The sequence below is a fragment of the Balaenoptera musculus genome, chromosome 14, assembly GCF_009873245.2.
Source record: "Balaenoptera musculus isolate JJ_BM4_2016_0621 chromosome 14, mBalMus1.pri.v3, whole genome shotgun sequence".
NCBI lineage: Eukaryota > Metazoa > Chordata > Mammalia > Artiodactyla > Balaenopteridae > Balaenoptera > Balaenoptera musculus.
This window is the reverse complement of record NC_045798.1, coordinates 88,561,958-88,575,463: the sequence shown is the minus strand read 5'-3', so window position 1 is coordinate 88,575,463 and position 13,506 is coordinate 88,561,958.

Sequence of the window (13,506 nt, the reverse complement as noted above, 5' to 3'; positions counted from 1 at the left end):
ACTGACTGGATGTGGGTGAAAAAATAAGGGGAAAATAAAAAATATCTTTCCATTTGTAAGCCCAGAAGAAAAAGGCAACTGTATTAATCAATAAATCCAGAGGTGGAGCTGATTTGGGGTAAACTAGGTTGAGTTTTATTACAGACATATTTAAATGATGTGATTGTGAGATACAGCAACAGGCTGTGATAAGGGAAATTTCAACATGTCTGTAGCCTTAGAAGAAATTGACCATCCCAGAATTAGAGAGAAGGGCTAACTGAAGAAACAGCAAATCAGAAGATGATTATTTATCTTCCAGAGGAATCAGGACTTATGGGATCAAGAGTTCAAATAGAAGAGTTCAATGAAATACAGTGTCCTATTATTACTCCTGGATATATGAAAGATTTATTAGCTGTGTGAATATGAGTAAGTGACTTTGTTTTCTAATCTGTAAAATCTAAATAGGTATAGTAACTGTCTGATCATTTTTTAAAATTAGGAGTCAATGAGTTAATGCTGAAGACAGTAGAAGGCTCTGTACCTAATAAGTATTCAGTAAAGATTAGTTGTTGTTATGATTAAAACCATCACTTCAATCATATTAGCCTTCCTTTGCAACAAACCCCATTTACTTCAGCCAGTTTAAGTAGGTCACTGTTCTGTACAATAAATATTTTTAAGGCACCGATATATATATATTACCAAAGTCCCCTTAAGAATGGTTACAGAGTAACAATTAAAATTCTCTCCAGTAGCAAATGAATGTACTCATTCCTTGGTACATTGTCAGCCTCCTGTATTACTGGATATATGTTTTGTTAGATTTTTAAATGTAGATTTTTAAAGGTAAATTTTCTTCTGCCAAGCAAAAATTTTTAAAATTTTTATGAAGTCCAATTTATCTTTTTTTTTTCTTTTATGGACCATACTTTGGTGTCAAGTCTAAGAATTTGTTGCTTAGCCCTAGATCCTGAAGACATTTTGCCTCTTTTATTCTAAAAGTTTTATCGTATTATGTTTTACATTTAAGGACATTATTCATTTTGTGTTCATTGTTGCATGAGGTGCAGGACTTTGGCTGAGATTTATTGTTGCCTGTAATGGTACAGCTGCTCCAGTACCATTTGTTAAACAGCCCATCTTGCCTCCATTGAGTTTCTTGTGTGTCTTTGTCAGACATCAGTTGGCATATTTGTGAGCTTCTCTTTCTTTGTCCTCTATTATGTTCAGTTGATATTTATGTGCCTATTTCTTTGCAGATACACCCCAGTCTTGATTCTGTGACTACATAGTAAGTCTTGAAATTGGGAAATTGGGTATAGAAACTCTCTTGCCTTATTCTTTTTTTTTTCTTCAAAATTATTTCAGCTTCTCTAGTTCTTCTGCTTTTCCCTGTAAATTCTAGAATAATCTTGTCTATATCTACAAAAGTTCTTGCTGGAATTTCAGTAAGAATTCTATTAAACTTGTGTATCAGTTTGGAAAGTATTGACATATTTGCTACATTGCATCTTCCAACCCATGAACGCAGTAAGTTTCTCCATTTATTTATGTGTTTTTTTTTTTAAGTTTGGGGCATACAAATCCTGCACTTGCTTTTGTTGAATTTACACCTAAATATTTCTCATTTTTTGACTGACGTGAGTGCTATTTTATTTTTAATTTTGATGTCCACATGTTCATTGCTATATATAGAAATACAATTGATTTTTGTATGTTTACCTTGTATCTTGCAACTTTGCAAAACTCACTTATTACTTCTAAGAGTTATTTTAGATCTTTGGAATTTTCTAAATAGACAATTATGAAACCTACATATAGGGGCAGTTATCTTGATTTCTTTCTGATCAGAATGCCTTTTATCACCTCAATGGATAGAACTTCTAGCACCATGTGGAATAGCAGTAGTGAGAGTGGATATTCCTGACTTTTTCCCAGTTGTAGGGCAAAGCAGTAAATCTCTTAACATACGTGTAATATTAGCTGTAGACATTTTGTAGATGTCTCTACCAAATTGGTGAAGGTCTTCCTCTATTCCTATTTTTCTGAGAGTTTTTATCACAAATGGATGTTGAATTTTGTCTCAAGCTTTTTGTGCATCAATTAACATGATCAGATGATTTTACTTGTAAATTTGAGTAATGCACTTTTAGGTAATAGGAAAACAATATTTCTTTTAAAATACCAATAAATATTATTTTACAATCTTTTTAAGACATACAATATATTGGGATCATTTTCACAGGCCAGTCAAAAGTTCTCTACAAATGATCCTTTATGGCTACATAATCGTTCATCATAATTATATTTTTTTTAAAATTCCACTCAATTAGACTTTTAGGTGATTCAGAGTTTTTATTTGTTTTAAATAGAACTTTGATTTACTATGTGTTTATGTATATATATGTATGTATATATGGTATATATAATATTTATATATTTAATATCTCTGATTATGTCCTTAAGATGAATTCCTAGCAGTGGAATTCTTCTGTAAAGGCACTCATATATTAAAAATTTAAGATGTTCATTTACATATTTGTATATCTTTAGTTAACAAGTCACTATATTGTTAATGAAGCAATCAGTGCATTATTTTCATGCATGGAATATCAGATTTTTTTTTTTTTAATTTCTGTTTATTTATTTATTTTTGGCTGTGTTGGGTCTTCGTTTCTGTGCGAGGGCTTTCTCTAGTTGCAGCAAGCGGGGGCCACTCTTCATCGCGGTGTGCGGGCCTCTCACTATCGCGGCCTCTCTTGTTGCGGAGCACAGGCTCCAGACGCGCAGGCTCAGTAGTTGTGGCTCGCGGGCTCTAGAGCGCAGGCTCAGTAGTTGTGGCTCACGGGCCCAGTTGCTCCACGGCATGTGGGATCTTCCCAGACCAGGGCTCGAACCCGTGTCCCCTGCATTGGCAGGCAGATTCTCAACCACTGCACCACCAGGGAAGCCCTCAGATTATTTTCTGCTCAGTGATCATGCAGATACAATGGTTACCATACCCTCTTTGTGTGTCTATTTATAAATTTATAAGTCTCATGTATCTCTTTATTTGCATCTGTGTTTTCTCTACTAGATAATGAAGTTGGTAAAACAGCTATCATGTCATATTAGTCTTTGTATCCTTGGCAGACAATATGGTGCTTGAAACAAACTTTTTTGTTTCAAATATGTCAAGATACATTTGTTAAATGAGTGTTTTTCTTTAAACTAATATATTTGAATAATTATAAAACTAATAAAATTCAAACTATGAAACACAGTTACTTAAAAATTAACATTTAAATTACCTGAAATAACATTTAAGTGACTTGAAACTCACAACGAAGAAGTAGACACTAAAAACTGCATGGTATATTTTCTTTCATGATATCTTTTTGATATATGTATTAATGATCAATAAAGATAGAGAAATAGAAAGAAAAGATACCCAGTGTATCTACGTACGCTTTGGGAGTGCACTTGTCAAAGGGACCAAATTCTAAAAGAACCCTGGTCAGGATCCCTTCTTATCTGAACAGTATGGGAAACAAACTCAAAAACTGTCCTTTGATAATCTCCTTTTCAGAAATAGTCCCTTCAGAGTAGTTTTATCAACTAATAAATATTTATTTCAAAATGAGTATGATAAAATTTTCAGAACACACACACACAATTGCAGACATACTCCCCTCAAAATATCCCGAATTACCCTTTTTGAAATCTGGATATTACAGAATCCCCCGCCACTCACCTCCAGCTCACCGCGTAAGCTAGACAATTTCTTCATGTGGCTTATGTACATATTTAGTTTGTTATGTGTTTTCAGGGGACATATTAGTGAATAAGTATGAAAAACTTTATAAGCCTTTCATAAGAACTGATAGGAGAGAACCCCATGTAAGAAGGCAAACAATATAGTGAAAGTATTGAATTTTCAAGGCCAATGGATTATCTTGCAATGATATGCAAAGTGGACATAGAGGTTAAAGGTGACTAGGTCTCTGAGAAGACTGACCTTAAATTCAAGGGTCAAGTGGTAAGTCCTGAATTAGGACCATAAAAAGGAAAATATATACATATATAAAGTTTAATGAAGAACAGTTTGTACAGCAGTTTCTTGCAAGGAACTAGACGATTAAGGCAAACATGTCGGCATAATGAACGAGGCAGTGGGAGAAAACTAAGCACTTGCCAGGCTCTTCCCCTCAGAAGTTTTCAAGAATGAATTAGATCTATGTAACCCGTTCTGAATGTTTACAGCATATTCTTTGGATTGGCTTTTGGCCATCAGAAGGCGTCATCACTGGCTGTTTTTCCTGTTCTTCTTGGTGCTTCTTAGGAAAGAAAGAACAGACAGCGCATCGGGCTGCATGGTGCGTATCAGGACAGAAGCTCTCCCGGTGACTTCTGCCCTGTTTCCAGTAGATAAACAGTCTATAAACTTCTAGCTACTTAGACCTTATATTAATTCATTTCTGAGAGAAAACTATGGATCTTTGCCCATTAGAACATATTTCAAAAACTAGTACAGCAATGTCCAAGATCTGTTAAGTGTCGATTCCCTAGGGTTCCCTATGTGAAAAGGGGAATTGATTTTTACTTTTTCGGGTGGATTTGCTCTTTAAATTAGCCTTTTTTGGGAGCAGCATTTGATTCTATAAAGTTGGAGGAATGAAGAATAGGGAAAATCAACAACCGTGTTAACCAGATGGAACAAACAGACTTGCCTCACCTGCCATGACGCTCATCCCAGGCTTGCAAGGGAACTGGACAAAAGTGACTCTTCCTGGATGTGGCAGGAAGTGGAAAATTATCCCAACAACCTTGACAGTATTGAAATACCTTGTCTTCAGCTTCCAACTGTGGATCTCTCCAATCTTACTGTCCACTTGCTTTTTCCACAGCACTTCACATCCTTGGACCAGTATCATCTTACTATGTGTACTGCTCTTGTCCTCTGCCCTCCCATCCGCTGGAACATAAGCTCTGGCCAGGGTGTGAGTCATCCTATAATGTGTCCCAAGACCATAGAATTGTTTTACACACAGTAGGTACTCAATAATTACTACCTGAATAAATGAATGAATAAAGAATCCTGGGCTTATTGCAATATTCGCTATTTTTGTCCACTTCCCCAATGAAAATCTTCCAGTCTCTCATAAGGAAAAATCATTAACCCCTACGGATGCCCAAGGGAGAGTGCGTAACATGGGACAGAGCCATGGGCCAGGCTGAGGGCAAAAAAAGCACAATTCTGCACCGGGAGTGAACTTCCATTAGCAGCTGGCCAGTCTCCAAGAAAAGCAACTCTTGCTCAGCTTAAGGCACAAGAGAACTATTATTCATATGTGTTTACAGAAACAGCTGTAAAGGTAGACAAGGGTTTACAGCAGGTGTCAAGCACACGCGTTGGCTGTCATGCTTGCCTGCTACTGTGTTGTCACTGACAGAAACAGGAACCCAAAATAGGGGCTCAGTCATTATGCACTTGGTTTTGTTGTTTTTTTCATCCTGAGTGTGTGTGTGTGTGTGTGTGTGTGTGCGCGTGTGTGCATTTTCATTTATCCCAACCGACCCCAAAGCGAGCATGAATGACGGGTAACCTGGGAGAACGTACGGCCCTATCAAAATCAGGAGCCCAAATTTTCTTTCTCTCTTTTTATTTTTTATTTTTTTGTTTAAATAGATGAACAAAAGGTTTGGGGTTTTAATTAAAACCACAGGAAGTGGTGGAAAAACAATAAGCTTCTTTCTGGATGACATTTGAGAGCCTCCTTTCACCTCCCACCCGCCCACCAATGATGTAAGTAAAGGCACTGCTCCTGCAACTCATCCCAGCTTGGGGGCCCTGCCTCCCAAGCTCCATCACAGTGATCCAAAGTGGGGGCGGGCTCTAACAGATAGAAAGGACCTTCGGACCGATTTAACACTTTCACATCTTAAATCTTTTCATTAAAATATAAATACCAAACCTGATATCAAGAGACCCTACAGATTATGCATAAGAAACAAATCACCACCATTAGTAAAATGTCAGTACTGCCTCTAGCAGTTGATGCTTTTAACCTTCAACCTTCCCTGCTAAATATCAGTGGAGGACTGATGGCAGCTCATGGTATCATAGTCTAGGGCTCGGGAAGAGAAGGAGGCTATAGACACGTCCAGAGCAGTGTCAGCCTTGACTCCGAGCCAACTCACGTCGGGGGAGCACTGTTCAGATCTCACCTGCTGGAGACCCAGGAAGCTCAGGTGTGTATCTGCCTGATGGGAAGGGACGGGTCAGGTCAGGTTTCTTAGCAGAGACACAGGGGAGACCCTGTCCTGCCCAGGGCGCCTGAAGAGATGAGGAAAACAAGGGGCGAGTGTCTAGGTGAGGGTGCAGGGCAACATCTACCTGACACCCCAGTTCACCCCATGCTTCCCTGGTCACACAGGCCTTAGACTAAGAGGTAGAAGGTGTGCGATGATAAGGTGATAAGGGAATTGTTCTTTATTTGTAGAAATCGAAAGAACTTTGATTCTGAGCCTCTATTCAGCAAGACCCAGTAGAAACCCAGCCATTCACCAGGAATCCAATGCCAGAGGCTCAGTCCTTGCAGGGAATGAAGAAGGACCTCCAGGTTTTCTAGGATGAGTCACTGAATCCCAGGCCTCTCTGTGGTATATGGAAGACAGAAATCTCTGCTAATGGTGCCAATTTCCTCTGTGCAAAATTCAGCCCTAGCATGTTCTCTCAGGTACCAAAGTGGGAAGATCCAGGGTTCACATTTGTGGAAAGCAGCTACCTCTCTGTTCTCAGGGTCTTATGGGGTTGATTCCCTGCCCTCTACAACAACCCTCCCATCCACCTGGTTCTTTAAAATAAAAAGTCTAGGAGGGGAGGTTTTCCCTGGTGGTGCAGTGGTTAAGAATCCACCTGCCAATGCAGGGGACACAGGTTCGAGCCCTGGTCCAGGAAGATCCCGCATGGTGCGGAGCAACTAAGCCCGTGCGCCACAACTACTGAGCCTGTGCACCACAACTACTGAAGCCCACACGCCCTAGAGCCCATGCTCTGCAACAAGAGAAGCCACCGCAATGAGAAGCCCGCGCACCACAAAGAAGAGTAGCCCCTGCTCGCAGCAACTAGAGAAAAACCCGTGCGCAGCAACGAAGACCCAACGCAGCCAAAAAAAAAAAGAAAGTCTAGGAGGAGTAGGGGTGTCTGTAGGATGGACCACTTCACCTGACCAGAAACCCCCAGTTGCCTAATGCAAAGGCACCCAGGACTCAGGACTCAACAGAACACGGGCCCAACTGAGTTCCCCATAAGGAGGAATAAGAGTGTTGCTTTTTCACTGTCTTGTTGATGAGGTCTAAGTGATAAGACAAAATAATGTATCAATAATCTTAGACACATACAATCAAGATGTTTTTTGTATTTTAGTTGTTGAAATGCCAAATCCTATCAAAAGTCCAGGAGTATCTGAAATCCTACTAATTCATTGGCAAAAGGCAGTAATAGGTTTCCATTTCTAAGCTATGGGTTGATAGAAAGGATTTCGTCCTGTGCCAGATGCCACGTCCAAGAAATTCTGATTTAATTATCAGGGAGGGAGTGGGCTTGGCATCGCTCAAACGACCTCTCGGGTGCCTCTCCTGTGTGATCCGTGCAGGAAGCACGGATCAGGAAAAACCACGAGAGGAAGGAACATGAAGAGGACACTTCTCCAGGGCCCCCGCCCCTCACCTTCAACTTTTAACCAAAACTGTCAGAGGAGCACACTTTACGAACCCACTATGTTATGCACACTTACAAAATGAATTTAATAGGGAATGACAGGCAAAGCTGGAAAAAGCTTTGCTTCATTTGATATAGTAAAAAGAAATTTCCACTGGAGTTCCTTTAATAGCAGGCACCTGGGTAATTAGCACCCGCTCTCAGCAGCGGTAGGAACGCTCCACGCTGGGAGTGAAGGTGGCTCAACTCCAGGGCCAGTGGAGTTGAAGCTGTAAGAAACCAGGGGCAGACGGATGAAGAGAGGTGGACTGAGCATCCTTAACAGGGGTGAGACAGACACAGTCCAACTCCGATGCCCTGGACCAGGCAGGAGGGAAAATACCCAGTATCTGCCCAAAACCCAGGCAGAAAAGAACCAAATAAGCAACCTGGCTTCCCAAGGGCATAATTGTAGCTGGGAACAGGGGAGGGAGGCAGCAAGATAAAACACAGCGGGTTTCTGACATTATCACACCTGCAGAGAAGCAGCCGGGATTGTTTTCAAATCTTCCAAGTTCTTGAGGCTGGACCTATTTCCATCACGTGTAGCTATAGCTGGATATTTTTGGACCTGGTTGTAAGTGAGACTGAGTTTGCTATTAAAGAGTTTATCCTGGAAGGTTGGGATGAAGTAAGACAGGTAGGAACAGACAAGTGCAATAGTTAAAATATGATCTAACTATATTCTGCTTCCTATGTCCCAGACTGGTTGGTGGAGAAGTTGTCACCTGGAAACACCACAAAGGTGCAAAAATTTTTTAAAAACTAAAAATAAGTAAATAAATAAATCTCTGGCCAAGGCACCAGAAAAGAGGCAGCCTAGCTGAACAGAAACCATTTAGACAATAACTGTTCCATTGCAGCCAACCCCACAGGAAAACCGAAGCCTGACACTGTTCCTGCCAGCCAGGTGAAGGGACAACCCGGACTTCCACCTCCTGGGCTGTAACAAGGCACCCCAACTCCCTTGCGGGGTGTTCTCAGGGAAGGCCAAGGGCAGAGTGATAACCTACATCCCCACCAGGTTGTGACAACTTAGATGACATGGACCAATTTCTCAAACAGTACAAGCTACCACAACTCACCAAATATGAAATAAATCATTTGAGTAACCCTACATTTATTAAGGAAAATGAATTCATAATCTAAAAACTCCCAAAAAGAAGAAATCTCCAGACCGAGATGGTACCACAGGAGAATTTTAACACCAGTTTTACACAATGTCTTCCAAGAACTGGAAGAGGTAGGAGAGATCCAAATTCATTTTATGATGCTGGTGCTACCTTGATACCAAAACAAAGATGGAAGGAAGGAAGGGAGGAAGGAAGGGAGGGAGGAAGGAAGGAAGGGAGGGAGGGAGGGAGGGAGGAAGGAAGGAAGGACGGAAGGAAGGAAGGAGGGAAGGAAGGAAGGAGGGAAGGAAGGAAAGAAGGAAGGAAGGAAAGGAAGAAAACTACAATACTCATAAAATGCAGCAACTCTTAACAAAACATTATCAAAAAGAATTCAGCAATACATTAAAAACAATTATATACCATGAGCACATATCAAAAGATGCAAGGTAGTAGTTTCAATGTATGAATATCAATCAATGTAATTCACTATATTAACAGGTTAAAGAAGAAAAATTACATGATAACATCAATTGACGAAGAAAAAGGATGTGACAAAATTGAGCACCTACTCATGATAAAACTCTTCCAAAAAAATGCAATAGACACCTAGGAGGTGATGGAGAGAGATCTAAGCCTCTTTTTTTCACTACTTCTGCATTTATGTGGAGTTCAGTTTTGATTTTTGGACATTTATGACCATTTGATTTAACTGCCTTTCTGATTTCTCCCCATTTTCTGCATATTTGTAGTTACCCGAGAACCAATTTTCATCTACAACAGCTCACAGTAACTCGTTCAATCTCTCCTTTTTGGTGCGCTGGAGAGATTCAGGACCACGTTTACAATAGACGAAATTGCCCAATGCATGTGTGTTCTTTTCAGTTTGGCTCTGGTCTTGGTGTGGTGAGCTGACATAATCTTACAGCTGGTAACACTTTAACTTGTCAAGTTCCACCCAAATTAATTTATAGACAGGGGAAATAAACAGAGTCCCAGTTAGGTTGGAGCGCTGGATCAGTTCAGTGGCAGACACCTATTCAATTATCTAAGTGGGCTGAAGAACACTGACTTACCAGGCACAATGCAGATTTTGAGACTGCTTTCCTTTTTTAGTTTTAAAGGTCCTCATACTTTTGCAGAGGAAATTGTGTGCTGTGTGAAGTCCAGATTTTCAGAAACCTTAGTTTTCTCAAAGCCACAGCCTCAAAAGAGAAATGTGGGATGTTGATGTTTATTGAACTCGAAGGTCCATGTAGACTTCATCACATAACTCTAAAGACCACTTGAAGTGGAAGCAAACAATTATTCTCAAAATTTAAGATAAAAGGTGAATATTGGTTTGCCAAATTTGAGACTAGAGACATTTTCATAAATATTGGATGACCCCTGCAACTTTGGGAAACCAAACACTGACTACAAGGAAAAAGTCAGAATATGAAATGCATCTAAATGCTTCCTTTCAGTTCAATAAAACTCATGGAAGAAATAATTCCTAGAGAAACCCTGATCCACATGTTTATCGCTTAGTTTTTACTCTTTCTTTTTATTTATAGGGAACTTAAGTGCATTTTCCCCTTGCTGTCTGCTGGCTGCATATTCATCTGCTTGGAATAGCCCACGAAATCCAGCAGCCTGAATAGTTAATACATTCTGCAGTAGCATGTCAATATGAAAAAGAAATTTTATTCATTTGGATTTGGGACTAAAATAGGTCAGCTAGCCTTTTCATTTCTTTTGAGTATCCAATAGTCATGACATTTTCCAATTCTCAAATCTGGCAAACCAATATTTAATTTTGCATTAACTGCTCATAAACGTGGCTTCAGGGTTTCTGACCTTGGACTTTTTATTTTTCCTCCCCTTAGCCCTGCAGGTGAATAGGGTCTGGATGTCCTCTCTTCCTAACTTGGAGAATGACTTTTTTTTTAAGAAAGTCACTATACTTGGATAAGTTCTCGTAGATTTCAGGCTAAAAGCTACTGTTTTCTAATAATAAGGCCCTCACACTGACCCCTAAACTCAGTGCCATGTCTTGACCTAAGGAGAAGCAAATGAGGAACTTTAACCCTGCTGCCCTGGGCACCACTGCTCCCATCAATCAGGTACTCAGCTGCCCACAGGTCTTAGGGTGAGTTGTGTGGTCATAAAGATAAAATAAAAATAATGTGATGAAGCTTGCCGTGAAAAATTGTCTCAGAAAAATGAACTAGCGGTTGCTAGAGCTGTCAGACTACTTAAAGTAAGTGGTAAATGACGCCGTCATCTAACTCTGGTTTACTGGCATCCTGACCGGTTAGGCTCACTGCAGAAGTATTGGCTTTATTTTAATCCCAATAACTCTGCCACTGTTTAAGTTTTAGTCAGTGGTACATGTTGATTTTTGGCAGCCAGCCATGACAATTTCATGGTGGTTTCAGTTTTATTACTTCATATCATTATTTTTTAATCTGTTGCCCCTGGGGCTCTCAAAAGCAGATACTTTTAACTCACATAATATGGAAAAATTGCTAAGTTTCCTACCAAAGAGAACTGCACGCCTGTGTCAGAGGGGAGCCTGCAAGCTCTGGTGGACATCCGACTCCCCCAGGCGCCTTGCCTCTGCTCTGGGGTCTCTGTGCTGCATCTTAGGCTTCTTCTCCAGTCAGCTTGAACGTGGACCAGCCAGCGGAGCTGGGCTTCTGTCCTTGCCTTGTTTTCACCCACCTTCCACGTTACAGCAGAGAACTGAGGACACGAGAATTCAGAACTCACTCTCCTCCCTGAAGTTGGGACCACTTACAAGGTGTTAAAAGCTCGTTGACTTCTGATACAAAAAACAAAACAAAACAGAACAGAACTTCAGGATGAAGGAAGAACGTTCTGAACTTAAAAGCGAAAAGCCTATGTGCTGAGACAAGATGGCACAGACTCACCTTTCCCTGCCCCCTCCTCTAAATACCGTGAGTACCTTAGGAATAAGTCCTCAGAAAATCATCCAAGGACTCTGAAAGGGAGGGAGAAGATGGACTGACAGAGGCCTCAAGATTTGAGGAAGGACAGAGCAGGGAGTTTCCTGGATGCTGTTTTGGGTTTTTTTGGGTTGTTTTTTTTTTTTTTTCTGGAGTGGGTTCTGGAGCGGCCTGCAGCCCAGAATCGTGAACTGATAGAGAAAAACGAGCAAACAACAAAACCAGGAAAGCCTCTCTCTGGCCAACAGTTGGGGAAGGGCAGCCCAGCAGAAATCTGACGCCCACCAGGGTGGGGGCATCAGCAAGGCCACCACCATCACACAGGGTCAGTGACAGAGTTAGAAGAACCCAGCCAGGGAGCCCTAAGCTGCCCCAAATCCCCAAGGCCAGGGTCAGCAGAGTCCAGTGGAGACCTCTCCCCCATACCCAGGGCAACCGTGACCTCATCTGCTGGCCCCTGTGCCACAAACTGGGCCCCCCACCCAGTGGCAGAAAGCAACCCAGGTCTGGTGTTCTTTGACGTCAGACCCAATGGCACCAGCAGCCAGGCAGCATTGACAGGGTTTCTAGAGCTTCAGTGTCACCAGGAGAATGAAGCTGACCACAATAACATTTAAAGGGCTCTGAAAATAATACTAAATTGTCATTGGAACTACAGATCATAAAAAAAATCCAGGGCCTACACCGTAAACCCAAATAGAGTACTGAAAAATGGAAGACTTAAATAGAATCAAAAATCTCCTAACATAATATCTAACTATTTAAGATATTGAAAAATCACCAGTGATATGAAGAAACAGGAAAAATACAACTCCAATGAGATAAGAAAATCAAATGACTCCCAACATTGAGGTGACTCATATGCTGGAATCATCCAACAAAAATTTAAACAGCCATCATAAAATTGTTAAACACATAATTGTCTTCAATCATATTAAAAAATAAAATATAATGGCAAATAAATACAATTTAAAAAGAGGACCCATATGGAAATTATGGAATTGAAAAATACAGTAATCAAAATTAAAGCTCACTAGATGGTCTAAATAGTATGTGGAGATGACAAAGTGCAGAATCACAGAGCATCACAGAATGTGATAAAGATAAAAATAGATATTAATAAAACTAAAAACAGAAGTAATAGAGAAACCATTGAAACAAAAAGCTGATTCTTTGATAAAAATAAAATATCAATGAAATCAATTAATCTCTAGTAAGGCTGACAAAAATAAAAAGAGAAAAGACACAAACTACCAATATCAGGAGTGGACTAAAAGATACTGCTACAGATCCTTCAACCAATAGAAGGTTAACAAGGGATTACTATGAACAACTTTATGTTCATAAATTCAGCAACAAATCTTCCTCAACCACAAATTGCCAAAGCTCACTCAAAGAGAAATAGACCAGAATAGACCTACAACCAAGAAAGAAATCTAAATGTAACCAATAGCCTCTTGAAAAGAAATCTCCACACCCATATGGTTACACTGGAGATCTTTACCAAATAAAGAATTAGCAGCAATTTTACACTATCTGCCAAAAACAGACTAGGAGGGGCATTTCCCAACTCATTTTATAAGGCCATTATCTTCTTGCTAGAAAAAATTATACTTATATAGGCAGTACAAAAAAAGAAAACTTCAGACAAATATATCTCATGAAGTTAGTTACAAAATTCCTCAACAAAATATTAGCTGATTGAATTCAGCAATGT